The following is an 11,454-nucleotide window of genomic DNA, read 5'->3' as shown; positions in this document are numbered from 1 at the left end:
AACCACAAGTACACCTCTGTGTTTTTGGCCACATACATGTTAGGCTGCTAGAAAGAATGTTACAGTGTTGATCAATATGAGCAGTTGTGGAACTACAAGGCCCAGCATTATGAGCAATTTGAAAGTAGGAGCAGGCAATTTCTTGTGCATGAACTTGCTGGGCTATGTAGTTCCACAGCAGCACTTTACTTAGCATAACAATTCAAGTGAAGATTACAGTTAGAAAACATTGGCATGTTTGTTTAAGATTGCAAGTGGTCACACTTACCAGCTCTGGATGGCGTTTGCGGCCTATCGGTATCCGCCACGTGCATGCCAGGCAGGACCTCAGGGGGTATGATGCGCTTCAACTTCACCTCATAGGATGTGTAGCACACAGTGGTGGGGCTTCCTCCGCCAGTCTTGGTGGCCTCCTCCAACTCCATGGCCATTTTACTTTTCAGCTGCCTTTTGAGGTCATTGAATCTCTTCTTGACATTTCTGACCAGGCGCTTGTGCTGACTTACAGCGTTCACCACCTGGGTGATGTCTTTCCACATAGCCCTTTTGCGCTGTGCAGTGGTCTTGTGGTGAGTTTTCCCAAGTAACCGGTCAAACACAGGCATAATAGCACGGACAAGCGCAGCATTTTCCTCGTAGGAAAATCTGACCTTTCGGCCACTTTTTGTGCGGCCTGCTTCTACCTCCTCCTCCTCCTCATTTTCTACTCCAGCCATGTACCCCTCCTCCTCCATGCCAGTGTCTTCCTCCTCCACACCTCCATCTTCCTCCACCTCTGACATGTGGCCCTCCTGCAGCTGCTGTGGGGTATGGTCAAGGTCTTGGCTATAGGATGGGGATGCCAGCGGATCCTCCACCTCCTCCTGCTGGGGCTGGACGGCCAGGGCCTGGTCTGGGGCTGGCCTTGCTGTGGCCATGCTGCCTGCCTCACTTCTGGCTCTCCCAATAGGCTGGCTGCTGCCACTTCTCCCTCTGCCACTGCTCCCTCTGCCACTGCTCCCTCTGCCACTGCTTCCTCTGCCACTCCTCACTCTGCCACTGCTCCCTCTGCCACTCTTCACTCTGCCACCAACACCTCTTCCTCTACTCACACTGCCACTGCTCCTCTCCATGCTCCTTACTTCCTATCAAAGAGTGAAATGGCGCCAGTGCCCCTTTATATAGGGGGTGTGATGCATAATGGAGGGGACAGAGGTGGGCCAATAGGTTGGGGGGTTCTTAGTCATGCGGAGACAGTTTTGTAAATTGCACTCCGGTTGGTCCAAAACTCGCACATGACCGGCGGAAGAAATCACACTTTTTTGTTACTTAAAATCGCACCACTTCGCCGCAAATCGCACCACTTCGCACTTTTCAGCCTCCACAGCGCATCACATTAAATATGCAAATTATTACAAAATAATGCGATTTTAAAAAGGGCGAATAGCGGCGATGTCTTAATCCATAGAATGTCACCCATAATTTTTTTTTAGTAAACCAATACAGTTAGGAAACTTTTTTATTAGCTTACCTGGTGATAGAAGTAGAAGAGGGCAAAAAAGTGCCTGTACCTCACCTACAGCCATACCACATTGGATAGGCCCAATCTCGTCTGATCTTGGCAGCTAAGCAGTGTTGGGCCTGATTAGTACTTGGGTGGGAGACCACATGGGAACACCAAGTGCTGTAGGTTTTTCACATTACTGGCAAGTTGTTTTTATTCTCTAGCTATTTAAATTGGAAACTTTTTCTTTTTATTGCCAGTACAGACATTTGGAAGAGGTCAAACAGACACAATAGCCATCACCTAAAGACTTACCACACTGTTTAGGCCCAATTCCAACTGCTTTTGGCAGCTAAACAGTGTTGAGCCTCTTTAGTAGTTTAATTTAAGACCCCCTGCTAATATCATGTCCTGTAGGTCTTTTTACATTACCAACACATGATTTTTTTCAGTAAGCAAAAACAGTTAGGAAACTTTTTTTTTTGTATATTCTGTTTTTATTGAAATTGTCGCAAACAATAAATGACATCAGGTTTGTTAACATCTTTCAAAAACAGTGTGGATTAATCACATCCTGAGCATATAACAAACATTTTTAAATAAACCCTTTTTTTTTGTTTAATTTAATTTTGTGTTGTCATTTAAAATGCTGGGAAGGAGAAAACAAAAAGGGGGGAGGGGGAGAGGGGGGGGAGAGGGGGGGGGGGCATGAAGTACTTTACTGAGGGTAAGGTAGAGAAAACTTTGGAATTAGTATTGTTTGTTAAGCCAGGGTCGGAGTAGCTTTGGATATATAGATCTTATACTGGTCTGATTCCTTGTATGTAAGCCATGGGAGCCAGGTTTCGGAGAATTCAGAAGTCTTATCTGTCGCCGAGAGCAACACATCTTCCATAGACATATAATGATCTATTCTAGAAAACCATGTTTTGATCGAAGGAGGGAGCGGGGACTTCCAAAGCTTAGGTATGGAAGCTCTGGCTGCGTTGCCTAAGTGGCCAATCAGGGATTTTTTAAATTGGTCCGAGAGATCGAGATGACCTCTTTCCAGTAAGGGCGGATGATGGGGCATTCCCACCATATGTGTGACGGCGTGCCCCTGGAGTTAAGGCATCGCCAGCATCTATCGGAATGGGAGGGGAACATGGCGTGAAGTGTGCTGGGGCATCTGTACCAGCGCATTAAGATTTTATATTGAGTTTCTCTGATTGGCACACAAACAGAGCTCTTCCCAGTTTTTATAAAGATGTTTTCCCAGTCTTTCTTTGTTAGTGTCAGGTTAAGTTCCTTTTCCCATGCTTGCGTGTAAGAAGGGAGAGTTTGAGAGACGCTGTTTAAGAGAAGTTTATAGAGAGTGGATATTATATGGGTGGGATTCCCTGTTGTAATGCACAATTTTTCAAATGACGTGAGTTCTCGGGAAGCTAGTGAAAGCATGGTCCCTGTACCAATGAAGTGGCGTACCTGGAGATACTTCCAAAAGTCAGATGATGGAATGTTCCATTTTTCCCTGACTTCGGAGAATTGTTTGGTTTTAGAGGAATTTACCATTTGGCCCGCTCTGAAAAGCCCCTCAGAGGCCCATTTGTGGAAGTGTTGTATATGAAGGCCTGGCGTGAAGTCAGGGTTTGCCAAAAAAGAGGTTAAGGGACCAATTTCAGAGAAGATATGGGGGAGCTTTCTCAGGTGTTTCCAAACTGAGAGTGTGAGGGATATTGTTGGATGGGGAGGGTTGGGTTTGGGTAGCTTGGGCAGCCAGGTGAATATTTCAGGGAATTGTTGTAGGCACATACCCTCCAGTTCCACCCACTGTTTGGAAGTTCTATTTCTAGTCCAATCTAGAATCCTGGTCAGGATGATCGCCTGGTAATATAATTTTATATCAGGTAGTTGAAGACCGCCTTAATTTGAAGGCCTAATCAGGGTGGAATGTTTAATTCTTGGTCGCTTACGGGACCAGACAAATTGTTGGATCAGAAATTTAACAGTGCAGAACCAGGATTCCGGGATGTCGATTGGGAGGGCCTGGAGAGTGTATAGCCGTTTGGGTAGTGTGTTCATTTTTACTACATTCATCCTACCTATCCACGAGAGTTGTTTATGGTGCCATTTGCTATAGTCGTAGCAGAGTGTTCGAATCAATGGTTGGAAGTTTAGTGAAAAGAGTTGAGAAGTTTCTGGGGATTTTTATTCCTAGATAGGTTATATATGTATTGCTCCAGGAGAAGGGTAGGAGCTCTTGAGGCCCATTGCAATATGGGGAGGGGTGGAAATGTTGAGGGCACATGATTTAGTCATATTGATTTTGAAAACTCTTCTAGCTCGTGCACCAAGTGTGGGAGAGACGTGGTTGGGTTTGTCAATATGGCTAGGAGATCATCCGCGAACATTGCCAGTTTATAGTTCTCATCCCCCACCCTGATACCCGAAATATTGGGATTAGCACGAATCGCCCGGGCCAGGGCTTCAATACATAGCACAAAGATCAGGGGTGACAGTGGGCACCCCTGTCTCATACCGTTGTTTATGGGGAAGGAGGCTGACAGTGAACCGTTGACTCGGACTCTGGCAGTGGGGGAGTTGTATAGGGCCAGAATCCTGTGCAGAGCTATGGGTCCCAGACCAACATGCTCCAGCACAGACCGCATGAACCCCCAGTCGACTCTATCGAAAGCCTTTTCGGCATCTGTAGATAGGAGAATTGGGGGAATATGGTTGCTTGATGCTAGGTGGATAAGGCTCAAGATTTTAGTGGTGTTGTCCTTGGCTTCTCGGCCAAAGACAAAGCCTACCTGGTCATTATGTATCAATGTGGGCAGTAGCTTATTGAGCCTATTAGCCATTAGTTTAGCAAAAAGTTTGAGGTCGACATTTAATAGGGAGATCGGCCTGTAGCTGGAACATGCCGCCGGATCCTTTCCTGGCTTGGGCAAAACTGTGATATGGGCCTCGAGAGAGTGCGGAGGGAGGGGAGAACTTTTGGAGATAGAGTTAAATGCTGAGAGGAGGATAGGTGAGAGTTTATCTGTGAACATCTTGTAGTAGGCGATAGTGAACCCATCCGGACCCGGGCTTTTACCCGTGGGGCTGGAGGAAATAGCGTTATCTAGTTCAAATTGGGTGAAGGGTGTTTCGAGGGCTTCCTTGTCGCTTTCGGAGATGATCGGGAAGGCAATTTTGTTAAAGTATGATTTTATCTGTTGAGTAGAAGGGGATTTACCGGGGTCGGTATCGAGGTGTCTCAAGTTGTATAGGGCAGAATAGTAGTTATGAAAACAAGAAGCTATTTCCGGGGTTTGGAAGCATGTGGTTCCGGAGGGGTTCTTCATTGAGCTCACAAAGGAGGCCGACCTCTGTGCTCGAAGAGCGTTAGCCAAAAGGCGGCCTGGTTTGTTGCCCCATAGATAATATTTACCTCTACATTTACGTAAGGAGTGTTTAACGCGGTCAGAGACAAGTTTATTCAGTCGGTCCCGTGCCTCTGTGAGCTCCACCAGGGGTGGACCTGTTGTCGAGGTCTTGTGTTGGGCCTAGGAGCTTTGAAATTTGAGCTGCTTTTTGTTTCTTCATGTAAGATCCCAACTGAATAAACTTGCCCCGGAGAACACATTTATGTGCTTCCCATATCGCCAGTTTCGAAACATCGTCAGTCATGTTAGATTCGATGTAGTCCTGAATGGTCTTTTCTATCTCGCTTCTGCAGTACGGGTCCTGCAGGAGCGATTCGTTTAGTCTCCATGACCATTGGCCTTTGGCTCTGGGGAGAATTTTTAGTGTTAGGGATATTGGGGCGTGGTCCGACCAAGTGATTGAGCCTATTGATGTTTGGGTTATCGAAGGAAGGTGGTGATGACTGATGAACAGGTAGTCTAGTCGAGTGTAGACCTGGTGTGGGTGTGAGTAAAAGGAGTAGTCTCGGTCGTAAGGGTGGAAAACCCTCCAAGAATCTACTAATTGGAGGTCATGAAAAGCCTTTCTAACCTGGCGGTGTTTCAAATTGGAGTACCGAGGCGCTGGGTTGGATGAGTCTATATGTGGGTTCATGACCCAGTTAAGGTCTCCCCCGCATATAACAGTCCCCTTTAGCAGGGGTTCAAGAGGTGGCAGATGTCGCATGAAAAAAGAAGGCTGGTCTTGATTAGGGGCGTATAGTGCAACTAAAGTGTATTGTTGATTGAAAATCAAGCAATTTATGAGAAGTATTCTGCCAGGTACCACCTTGTGGGATGTAATATCAGTGACCTGTAGCCTGGAAGAAAATAAAATGGCGACACCTTTGGACTTGCTATCTGGGGTGTTATTATAGTAGGCAATAGGGAATCGTTTGGTTAGGGAGGGTGTACGGGTGCTGATTTTAAAGTGGGTCTCCTGAATTAAGGCTATATCCGCCCTTTCTGTCCACAGGGTTCTAAGGAGAGTGGACCGTTTCTCAGGTAGATTCAGACCTCTGGCATTAATGGAGGTGATTTTAAGTGTCTCTATGGTGTTCATGGTGGGTTCCTAGTGAATCTCGCTAATGCTAAATGGCCTTGGGGTGAAGGGGTGGGGGAGGGTTGGAGGGGAGGTGTAGGGAAAAGGGATAGAGAGGGTGTGAATGTAACATAACAAGTATTGAAATTCCCCGCAACTGGGGCATCGGTATGTGAACTTGAAACCGACGCCACAGTAAACATAGAAACGTGCGGGTGAGGGGGGTACAGGGGATCAGCGATTTCAGGGGGAAATATACTATAGTATCATAGCATATATAAACAGCCATTTTAAACAATTAACACTACTGCACACGCGTAGGAGTAAACCATAACAGTGTAGCTGAACAGTATTTTATCTTTAAACCTAGGTATCTGAAAAAGACCATAGAAGATATATTCTAATAACTGTCATAACTTCCAAGTACCATGGGTAGGTAACCAGTAACTGTCTAATCTAGGCATCCGGTCTGATGCGGAGGGAACATAGTAAAACTGTGTCGGGTAAGTTAACAAAGACTCTCGAAGAGTATGTAATTTCCAAGCATTCAGGGGTTACAAGTGGGGGACTTAACCTATGTCCCAACGGGATAATGCGGGGTGGCTACTTAATCAATACCTATCCGTTAAACTAGGGACATAACAAGTATCAATGGGGTAGCCGGCCCCATGCATTTCCTAGAATGGATTATAGCCCGCCAGTTCTTGGTAACCGGGGGGGCGTTCCGCCGAAGGCGATGGTTATGACTCTCAAGATACAAAGTCTCACGTGTCTGTTGAAGTCGAGCCCTCGGGAGGGATGCCGTGGCGTTTTCCGGGGCCTCGAATTGTCTGCCAGGAGCTAGGTGGTTTTTGGGGTATTGAGTTGACTGCTTGAGATAATGGATCAGTCCAATCGGGCGTCTCGATGTTCGGGAGCCCCAAAGTCGAGCAGAAGGATGAGAGATTTGTTGGTGTATGCAGGGAGTGTGTTTTCCCTGCATGGGTAACCTGAATGTTGAACGGGAAGCCCCATCTGTATTTGATCTGCCTCTTGTGTAATTCCTCAGTCAGCGGCCGAAGTGCCCTGCGTTGTTGTAGGGTAGACCAGGATAGATCTTGGTATATCTGGATCGTGTCTCCATTGAAATCGACTCCTTCCAGGTGTCGAGTCTTACGCATGATTTCTTCCTTTTGAGAGTTGTGGCACCCCGACCTGCACCAATGTGTCCAGCGGGGGCTGTGTTAATAATGTTGCTAAGCAACCATGTTTATAATGCCGCCCAGACAGCGGACTTCAAGGGGTTAATACCCCGAGGACTGAGGGCGCGAAGAAAGTGTCCTCAGGCTGATTGACAGCCTGGAGGACGAATGGGAGGATGTGAGGGGGCGGACCTAGAGAGGTCAAAGAGGGGTCCCAGCACGTGTGGGAAGGGGCGTGCGAAAAGGGGAGAGGAGGAGAAGTCGGACCTGAGCGACGGGCGGAAGAGAGAAGAGGCGCCGAGGAGCAGGACGACAGAGACCAAGACCAGGAGAAGCCAGCCTGCCTGGAGAATCGCCGGAGAAACAGCGCGTGGTCCAGGAAGGAGTCAGCCGCCGGAGGGGTGACTGAGTGCGGCAACGCTAAGGCGCCCGCACTAATCCACCCGCCGGCTGTAGATCAAGGAGAGAGAGAGCCGTGCAGAGCCCGGGACGGAGACCCGACGCCCGGTGGAGGAGTGACCAGACCTCGCGTGGGCGGCAGCGTGACGGGCAGGAGCCTGCAACTTGTTCCTGCAACAGGTACTGTCCGCACGGGATCCCCACCCAGGCCGGCTCACCACACTTGCCACTGCAGGACACAAAACCACTCCTTGGAGCGTCCCCACCAGAACCCCCCTCCATTTGGGGTATCAAGACCCCATACCGCCCAGTGGGCATGAAGCTCTATGGCAGGGAACACCGGACACCCCACAGGGTGAGGAATACCCCCACCTATTTATTGCTCCACCGAGGAACCCCACATCAGCCCCACTAAGCGAGGGGAATTAACCCTCCAAGTCAGGGTACCCAGATTGGAGGGTTTCCATTAACTTGTATGGACGCTACTACTCTGAACTTGCACCAGAGAAGGACCCCACTGCCACCTTCTGGCTAAAAGCTAATATTGCCAGGAGTCAAGTTTTATCCTTGCTTAGGACTACAGAGTTCATCCCTCACCCAGGGACATTATACTATGGTCCATACCTGGGAGGGACGTGTTTAGTACAGTATTAATAAGATATAGTTTAAGGTCATAGGGTTTGTCCTGAAATGTTTGTAGTTGGTATGCATTTACCTACAGCTGGTTGCTAATATTTCAGAGTGAGAGCATCATCTTCCCCGAACCTGTTTAACGGCCTGCGGAAGGTGCGCCCCCACTCTCCGGTGATGCGGGAAGTCCGCAGTGTATTTAAATGTGACATTTGTTAATGCTCATTTGAAGTATTATCCTGCTAGGCAGGTGTAAGATATTGTAGTGCTAAGCTATTTCAGGCTGGTTACAGATGTTTATGTAGATGACAATTGTTTTCTTCACACTTTGCACTTAATAAAACATAAGTAGTTGTACTGCTGAATGCCTGGCTTTAGTTCCTTGCGGAGGTGTGTTCTCTACGGCAGACGCGGTGAAGAATCTGGGTGGAACCGAGAGCATCCTGCGATTCAAGGTAACCCTTTATGTGCAGGTCCCACAGGCGGCATACCACACTTGGCGTCACGAACAGGATACGAGTCGGCTGAGAGGACAACCAAGCAGGGAAGATGGAGCAACAAGCTGCACAACCGGCGGTACAAGCACCGGCGCAACCAGCTGCACCAGCGCAAGGCAGAGAGATACCAGCACCCGGGGATGAACAACAAGGACAAGCCGCCGCTGCACCAACCACCCAAATCACGCTCCCTTACTACTTCGAGGCATCATGGTTGCCCAGCTACAGCGGAGACAAAAAGAAGGCACCGGGAACCACATTTGCGGAGTTCAAGAGGGGAATGGAGTCAACATGCCTACTGTATACCCTGCAGGAACAACAGAAGATTCAGATCCTAATAGGACAACTGACCGGATCTGCCCTCCGTGAAGTGAGGTCATGGGCACCCGAACACAAGACGACGGTAGCACAGATACTAAAGAAGCTATCCGCCACCTTCGAGACGCGAAGCCTCCCAGAACTAAAATTGAAGTTTTACGGAAGAAAACAACGAGCGGGTGAGACGTTGAGGGACTATGCTCTCAGCCTACTAGAAATGAGTAAGGCAATACAAGCCCTCGACCCAGAAGAAATGAGGAATGTGGATGAGACACTAATAGTTCAGCTGATCGAAGGAGCCGGGCGAGAGAGCATACAGGCACCACTGAGGCTGTTGCGAAGGCAGATGTCGGGTGCGACCTTCGCCGACTTCAAAGACGCCGCCATTGGGGTGGTCGGGACACAGGATGAAGCAGGAGAGGAGTACCCTGAATTAGTAGGGTTTCACGAACAGCCATACTCACGGAGAGCCTTCCCTACCAGCCCAGATGGGGCAAAGAAGAACAAAGACACAGTCATACGGGCCGCGCAGAACGTACCGGACGACCAGTTCAAGGTTCTACAAAAGCAGATTGAAAACCTCACCGTCAGCATGGCAGATATGCAGGGGGAAATACGCCAGCGACCCAGAACACCGGGAGTAGACCCAGACACGGAGGAATGGTGGGCCCAGTACGTAGGACAATGCCCGAGGATCAAAGTGCTGATCAATGAGATAGAGACAGTGGCCATGATAGACATCGGGTCGCAAGTATCCATGATACAACTACCCACCCTCCAAAAATACTGAGGAAAAGAAGTACCATTTAGACCGCCCCCCACGCAGGTGAAAGTGGTCGCTGCCAACGGCCGAGAGGTCACCTGCAACGGGTACTGGGAGGCCGACCTGAAGATCGGACGAGCGCACTTACCCAAACAGGGGTGTTTGGTGATCACCTGTGGAGAAGGAAAAGTTTCCCCCATCATCCTGGGTATGAACATCCTAAGAAATTGCCCTGAAGAGCTGATTTCGGCCCTAAAGCAGGAACTGGTTGACCAAGATCAGGCTGAGGAGGTAACCCTGCAGCACATCATCTGCGTCCAGAGGAGTCAGGTGGTGAAGAAAGCCCTGGCCACACGGGTACGAGGAACTGTCAAGTGGTTTAACGGCCGAAGGGGATATGGCTTCATTAACCGAAATGACACAAAAGATGATGTTTTTGTCCACCGGACGGCCATAAAGAGAAACCACCCGCAGAAATTTCTACACGGTGTCGAAGATGGCGAGACGGTGGAATTCGATGTGGTAGAAGGAGAAAAGGGTGCTCAAGCGATAGACGTAACGGGCCCAGGTGGGGTACCAGTAAGAGGAAGCCGGTTTGATTCAGACAGGCGTCGTGCCCGCAGGCGCTACCACCGGTGCCGAAGTGGGCGCTGCCACCGTAACGCCGACGCCCCCTCCCGCTTGCCCTTACACCCAGAGGGAGAGGTGGGGAATAGCAGGGAGCAAAGCGAGATGCCAACGTTCACCAGTCCAGTAACGTCCCGCTGGGAATTATGCACATCCTGGGTGCAAGAACACCAGTCCAAATTGGCTGACGCAAGAGTCTTTGTCGACCAGAAATCAGGGCAGAGTAGGGACCGCCAGAAGGTCAACTATGAACAAATCGCCCCAGCTGAACGCATACCTGTTGGTACCTCAGTGTTCAAAAGAAACAATCGCTCCAAGCGCAAGCTCTATGCGAGGCGGGAAGCGGACCCCTACGTGGTAGCAGAAGAACCATGGGATACAGTAGCAGCCTACCGCATCACCCAGCACGTCGGCACCCACCCCCAATGGATCCATCAAAGTCGGAGCAAGCCGTATCCGAGTCAGACTCCAGTAGATTCCAGGTCAAGTAGTGAAGAAAGCCTTGAAAAGGAAGATTCCGTCACAAGGTGGTCCCAGGACCCGTCAGAACTGATGCCGAATGACGGATGGTCCGTGCCACTCCTGCCGAATATACCGTCGCAGACCAGTCCGAGGATCGTTGAACCTGCTCCTGAGGCCGTTGGGATCGCACCCCCTGGGACTGGAGCGAGGCGTTCAGTTAGGAGCATGCGAGGCGTGCTACCCCTGCGGTACAGGGAATAGATACACTGTACATAATGTCCCAATGTTGTGTAATGTACATTTTGTGTATAAGGAACTGTAAACGTGACTCATGTATGTGGCCCTCTCCCCGAGGACAGTGAATATTTGGGCCTGAACCCAGAAGACTTTTTTTTTTTTTTTTTTTGGTACCTAGTTCGATGCCCGAGGACGAGCATCCTTAAAGTGGGTGGATATGTGGCACCCCGACCTGCACCAATGTGTCCAGCGGGGGCTGTGTTAATAATGTTGCTAAGCAACCATGTTTATAATGCCGCCCAGACAGCGGACTTCAAGGGGTTAATACCCCGAGGACTGAGGGCGCGAAGAAAGTGTCCTCAGGCTGATTGACAGCCTGGAGGACGA

The 11,454-nt window shown here is 49.3% G+C and overlaps 1 non-coding gene across 1 annotated transcript; it reads left to right on the top strand.

The window, feature by feature from the left end:
* Positions 1–1,553: 1,553 nt before the first annotated feature.
* Positions 1,554–1,672, top strand: LOC146024403 (5S ribosomal RNA). The gene has a single exon (XR_014453786.1). It is a non-coding gene; the product is annotated as a 5S ribosomal RNA (ribosomal RNA).
* The last annotated feature ends 9,782 nt before the right edge of the window (positions 1,673–11,454 follow it).

Source organism: Crinia signifera, chromosome 7, assembly GCF_055691185.1.
Source record: "Crinia signifera chromosome 7, ASM5569118v1, whole genome shotgun sequence".
In the NCBI taxonomy this organism is placed as follows: Eukaryota; Metazoa; Chordata; class Amphibia; order Anura; family Myobatrachidae; genus Crinia; species Crinia signifera.
This window is presented reverse-complemented; position numbering and strand designations above follow the sequence as displayed.